Genomic DNA, 7,001 nt, shown 5'->3' on the forward strand with positions numbered 1-7,001 from the left:
TCTTCGATATGTTCTTATTTGAGCGAACTGAATTTGAGGGATTTTTGGCCTCCTTATGTTTTGGGGCCTAAAGCCACTGCTTTAGTCGCTTCAGGGTTGAGCCGCCCTTGATAACAATCAATTTAAGGAACTATTACGAATATTTGATATATATGATATACATTTTATGAATGTAAACATTATTATTATAATTGCACCCGATGACTTTTGTCATGTAAACAATCAATGGTCGCATCATTAAATACACTTTAAATACTTCATCCAGGTACAAAAAACTAAATAATCATTCAAAAAGTCATGTAATATCAAACTTAACTTCACAAGCAAATAATTAAGTTTCCAAGTTTTGTCCATATTTGTTTTAACAAATGTCTTTGAAAGATCTCCCAAATTCTTTCAAGTTTGAGAGTGTGTTGTCCACTTCTCACTAATTAATATAATAGTTGATGAAATATATGTGTCTACCACACGAGTCAGGGGATCAGGTCCATTGACACAATCAGTTAACATGCTACTAAAATTAGGTGCATGTTTATGTGGAAAACCTCCTTGCTCAAGAAAGAAAAAACAACGACCTATTCCACAGGGTTTCACAACAAACGTCATTAAAATCAATAGCAAGGCTTCTTATTATAGACTCTCATCACCTGAACCTCGACCTTTAGATCCCTTCTTTCTTGTAACAACTCTATTACAAGACTTGAGCCTAAGCAATACCTCTATTGCCAATTCTCCCGACTAACTCTAGTTGACATAAACTTTGAACACTCTGATCAAGCTAACTCTACCCATGACTCGAAAACTAAGCAATAACTCTATTGCCCACTATACCAACTACCTCTAGTTGACATAGACTTCAAACACATCCTTCAAAGCTAACTCTAGCTATGAACTTGATGACAAGGAGTGTACTATGAACTGATCAAGATTCCTTTACAATATAGGAACTGATCTTACAATGTTAGAACATAAGACACAACATTACAATAAAGCAACAAAGAAAGACATTTCTTGAATAACTCTATCAGGTCCCTTGTTGCCTTGGTGAAGTTGTTCTTCCTTGAGAGAATAATGATTTTTGTTTGTATATTCTTGATGTGCAAAAACTTGGTTGTTTCTTCTCTAAGGATGGGTATTAACGTATGGACAAAAACCACCTCGTGCATTCTGATTGACTGAGCAGGTCTGCTGTCCTCTACACAACAGGCAGTGACAGCTTTTACAACTGGTATCCATTATGTTGTTGACATTCCGTGTTCATGCGATCAGGTTCGTCTATCAGGTCACATGGTTTGTCGATACAACAAAACACGAATATGCACCTCTGCTGCAGTGCCAACCAACCTCTGCACTTTTGCAGCTTTACAACTATACTCCACTTTCTTGGCTTGGACATACATTACACATGGGACCAGGTTCCTCTACCAGGTCCCATAATTTGTTAGATCGTCAAAAAACAAATATAACATTTTCCTCTTTTTGATGATGTCAAACTGTATCAAGTTTGTTCCCCCTTTTTGATTATTGTCACTGCTTGCATATTTTCCCTATCAGTATACACCTCTTGTCTTCCATGTCCCTCTTTGCATTATTATTTGTATGATATTTTGTTAAATCATCAAAATCCAAAATACAATAATTGTCAAGCTTCAAAAATATTCACGCTTGAAAGTACCATGTTTTAAAAGGTCTAGGCGCAAAGCGAGACGTATTAAACAGCAGAGTGAGGCGTAAGTCCATCGATCTACAGGACGTAGATCTCATGTATCTTCAATTTTATAATTTTATTACTTGAGAAAATAAGCAAAAGTTAAAATTTTCAATTATTTTACAAATTCAAATAAATCACCAATAATTAGAAAAAAATATTATAATTATCATTTGAGAAAGGTAACAACACAAAAAATGATGATAACTGAGATAATCTTTAACATAATTAAAATCATATCTCCACATCGGCTAGTGATTTTCATCATCGACTATTATTTGCACTTATCATTTATATATTTTAAAAAGGGAGAAGGATAAAAATGTAAGAGCAATGAAAAAGATGGATGTAATTTCCTAAGAACATAGTTCTATGAAATTCCATCAATTTTAGACATGATTATCTAAAAACTATTTATGACAATGTCATTTTCTATGAAAGTGACTTTCTTTCTTTATATATTTTAGGAAAAATCACTACAACATGAAAACATGATAATATAAAGTATAAATATCATCGCACCAGTTATAAAAACATAATTTATAGCAAATATACTTTTAAAACAATAAAAATTAAATTTAACACTCGGGGTGTATGTTTTTACGTCTAAGGTTTACACCCCAAATTATAGAAAGTACGTTTTCTAAAGCGTTTTTGGTACGCCATGCTCCGGGACTTGTTCCAAAAACCTTTTTGAAAACACCGGAAAGTACTGAACTCAATTGAACAATATATAGCAAGTTTGAGGAATTATTTGTATACCATACAATTCTTTCCTTAAATGTATATTAGGATTGCCATTAAAAAAATGTTGTTGGCATCTTTTTTATAAGTTTGAATGTATGAGGTTGATTGTGTTTTTTTCATGTAATATTTATTTTTATTATTAAAAAATATTTTACAAATTAGTAATTCAAATAAGGCCTGATTATGATCTGTTTAACTTAATCTTTTTTGCTAATATATGAAGAAGGTTAACAAATGATGCTTAGTATTTGTCCATGAAACTTATGAAATTATATATTAAAAAATATTAAAATTTATAATAAAAATAAGAAGGGAAAAAAATAAAATACATGATCCCTTTCTTCGACTAATATACAAATGATATATTTTCGCGAATTTGTCAACAACATCTGTTGTAGTCTAGTTGGTTAGGATACTTGGCTCTCATACGAGTGACCTGGGTTTCAAATCTTTGTAAATCATAGTATTGTCAATTCTTTAAACGTGGCTTCCATGCCTGGCGTCCATCTCTAAATGCTTTCATGCCTGCTTCTATCTCTATGGATTTCCTTTCTTTTTTCAGTATAATATCTCCTATTCCTCAGTTAAAGAACTTCCCCTCTTCCAACTTTTTTAGTGTGTTGTTGTAGCATTAAGGTATTTCTTTTTGGTTGTTCTTTTCTCTTCGTCTTCAATTTTTTCTTTAGATTTTGTTTGTGCATACAAATATGGGACAGTGAGGGGAAAGACAGGATGAGAGTTCTTATTTATGTATTTTTCAGATCTAATTTCATGGATTTATGAAATTATGGGTCAAAAAATCAGAGAGAATTCGAATTAGGGCAAAAATTGAGATAAAAATGATCTGACTCACTGCTCACTCATCAGCATCACAATCAAATCTGAAAATTGTGTTACTCAATCAAATTTGGTTTTAAGGTTCCTAGAATTTCGTTCTGAATTTGAGTTTTAATAAGGCTTTAAGCTTTGTTCTTTATTAAAATATATATAAACAAGGGATAACAAACAAAGAGGAAAAATGATCGAGAAGAGTTTGTTCCCCCTTTGTGAAATTAGAGGGTTTTCCTGGTAAAAATATTTGTACTGTACACTTTAGTCTTCTAATATTTTGAAAATAATAAATATTGAACTACATAAGTCCAACAAAATCAACAATATAGTGAAATGGTATATACAAGTTATGTCGCTTAGGAAGTAACCGAACTATTAATTTAGATTGTTTCTTTCAGGTTTCTGACTCTGTTGTTATGATTAAGTGTTCCTCAGTGCACTCAGCCTCCTTAACTTTGGTAAGTATCCATCATTTTTTGCTTTAATTGTTGTTGTTTAGCTTCTTCAATTTGTCTATCTTTGATTGTTTGTTATTCTTGGATTCACCTGTGTCTTATTAGCTAGAACTTTATTTTATTCTAACTTTGTGTGTGAAATTTTTATGGCTCGGCTGTAGATTAGTAATCATCTACTTTTCATTCAAATTATTTATCCCAAATTTAAAATTATGCCTCGATTATATTCTTCACTGATCACTTCCAAAACTAACTCCAATTGTTGCTCCAATTAAATGTGAGAAGTAAGCTTTTGTTTTCCTCTGTTTCCTGAATTTATTTTGAAATAAAAACAAGCTGCTTTAAATTTATAAACATTCTAATTTTGATGAGACACACTTCTCTTTTTCTTATACTTTAATGTTAAGAAGTTGATTTATAAACATGACACCTTACTATGTACTTCTATAAATTTTTCAAGATGTCTGCTTTTTTTTAATATGTGATGAACAAAGTTTGTTGTTTTGCACCATGAAAAAATGTACTTGTAAATATATGGTAAAGAAAACGTTATTAAAGATTTTGAAGTTGTAATAAAGTTAACTAATGCTAAGAAGTTAAGCTATTGCACAGGAGGGGGGTTCTAATCTATGGGCACCCAAAAAGCAGCGGTTTTTCTTGTCGTAAAAAAAATAAAGTCAACTAATGTCTACAATTTTGTACCGCAGAGGATTCATGTCATTCTATACAATATATTTGTTCTCAACAGTGATTATGGTGGGTATAAATAAAATAACATATATTGAATCCGTACTTGCACGGGCTTTTTGTAATTTATTCCCTGTGTGCAGTTGTCGATGGACATGTCAAACGACTGTAAGATGAAGATATCCAATTCAATCTCCTGAAAATTATTGGATTGAATGTCCAGCAAGCATACGTAACTGTGTCCTACAGATCCTAATGCAACTCTTGGCATAAAGTTGCCCTTCTTAGTCATGATAGTGAAGAATGTGAAGAAGTACTTCACCTTTGAAATTCAGGTTTTAGATGATAAAAATGTTTGGAGAAGATTACGAGCTTCTAATATCAACTCTGTAAGTCTTTTCATGATATCTAGATTTGTTCATGTGACTTCTTTGTGTCATAATTTGAATATCGTTTTGTACATGTAGTCGTCCCAATATATGCCATTAGTTTAAGAAAGTTGTTAGAGTGCTGTCTATGCATGATAATTGATAATATCTTATCATTTGAAAGGAGCTATGGTTGAGTGGACTGATCATCATTTAAAACAAAACTAGGAAAAGAAAGAGAAGAAGAGAACAAGTGATGCTTCTACTGCTTTCTTGCTAGAGTGCGTAAAAGCTTTAGTCAAAACACAAGAGAAGAAGAGAATCTAATCGTCATGTTAGCAACAACAATCTCCTAATCATGACATCAGAATCTACATTTGTAAGTTAGTGTTTTCCTCACAAAATCAAGTTTCGACTTAATAAAACGCATCTATCTATTGTCCATCTCGAGTTGAAGTAATTTCTAAATCAGTTACATTCTTTATGTTTTGCTATCATTTTTGTCTATGTTAAAGTGGTATGTTTCTATTTCCTTTCTTTATTTGAAGCAAATGATATGAGAATTTTTTTACCAATTACTCTTTTGTATATGTTTTATTTGGATTAGATATGTAGTGTCAAACTGGAATGACGATGGTGATAGGCAAATATTGTCACTGTTAAGTCGTAAGCTAGATATGCAAGTTCAAGATAGGATCATGTTAACTCACATACCGTCCCCTGTAAATACATATCGTGAACTTCTTACAGCAGAGCAGGAACTCAAAAACCCTACACGAGGAGCATGAATAAGGAAAATATCTTGTGGACACCCAACTAGAGATTGCCACAACTAGCTTAATGCATCAACAGTGGATCAGATTTTAGATATAAAATATTTACTTACTGGCAACCAGGATATATATGAAACTGCGTTTTATTCTCTGCTTATTCAATATGGAAGATTAGTGTCATCCTCAGGAGATCCACTTTGAAGTGAACGGATTCATAATATGAAAAAGCTTTAGCATTGTCAAATGTTATAAGAGTGACTCTTTTTCTTTTTACAAAGGTTGTTCACTTGTCAATTTGTCAATTCAATGTGTTTTAGAGAAGAATACAAACTGATGTATCACACCGGTTGGATTTATCAATTGAAGTGAAATTTAATATATTTTGATACTTTCTATTATTCTTTAATTCAAAGCATCATCCTCTTTGTACATATCCTTTAGGTGTTTTTTTATTACTCAAGGAAAAATGAATTCTTGAATTGCAATACTTGTAGCTATATGCTCGATATTGATAATCAATCTTATCTAAGATAAAGGATTATTATTGTTATTTAAAAATGTTGGACCCGTGTTTGCAATGTAAATAGCATAACCGCATAGAGTGCTGTCACAACTGTAATGTATAAACAATATATATGTGTATATTTACCATTCCTTTACTAATTGTCGCCTTACTAATATTTGTGACAGTTATGTTCAAATAGAAAGCTTTTAGGCCAATTCATGGGGCCGTGCGCGCATGGCCAATCACGTCTAGTTACTTTTCTATTCTTCCTATTGAAAAAAAAGAAATTCTTTTGTGTTTTGCTGGAAAAAATATATTCCGCTTTCACTATGGTCTATTAATTTTGGTGTAAGTTATGTAATCACACTAAATCTTGAAGAAGTCACATTTTTGGGGAACACAACAATATAGTTATACAAATTACAAATCATATATTGTTATACAAATTACAAATCATATATATATACATGACAATGTTGAAAAAAGGTTAAAAGGTGAGTCTAAAACTTTTGGTGAACACAACAATATAGTTATACAAATAGAAAATATCATAATGAGATATGCAACGTTTGATTAAAAAAAAATAAACATCAAAGTGATATTGCTTCAAAAACAAAAAGACAAATAAAAGGTAAACAAATACTATAAAAAAGAAGGAATAGAAAGATGGAAAAACTATCTAATTAAATAAACATTTCTAATTATACAAACATTTCTATTATATCTACTAATTTTTTCTATAGTTTAAAATAATTACATATTATCTTACTAATTAATAATTTCATATTAGATTTTAAATCAGTTTCACTTAGATATATGTATTTTGCTATTAGATAGACTAAAAAAATAAGGAGAGAGGCGAACGAGAGAAGGATAGAGGCGAGCTAGATAGTCTATGAATTTCAGATACATGCGAATCACACTAGA

The 7,001-nt window shown here is 31.3% G+C and overlaps 1 long non-coding RNA gene across 8 annotated transcripts; it reads left to right on the forward strand.

Annotated features, from left to right (window-relative positions):
• The first annotated feature begins 2,817 nt into the window (after positions 1–2,817).
• Positions 2,818–5,962, forward strand: LOC129880392 (uncharacterized). Of its 8 annotated transcripts, none has more exons than XR_008765379.1 (4): positions 2,818–3,091; positions 3,685–3,744; positions 4,354–4,817; positions 5,404–5,962. It is a non-coding gene; the product is annotated as an uncharacterized LOC129880392 (long non-coding RNA). The 8 variants fall into 8 exon arrangements; XR_008765377.1 differs by adding an exon at positions 4,981–5,175 and having other exon boundaries at positions 2,819–3,744; positions 4,572–4,817; XR_008765381.1 differs by having other exon boundaries at positions 2,820–3,744; positions 4,354–4,497; positions 4,572–4,817.
• The last annotated feature ends 1,039 nt before the right edge of the window (positions 5,963–7,001 follow it).

Source organism: Solanum dulcamara, chromosome 2 (assembly GCF_947179165.1).
Source record: "Solanum dulcamara chromosome 2, daSolDulc1.2, whole genome shotgun sequence".
Classification (NCBI taxonomy): domain Eukaryota; kingdom Viridiplantae; phylum Streptophyta; class Magnoliopsida; order Solanales; family Solanaceae; genus Solanum; species Solanum dulcamara.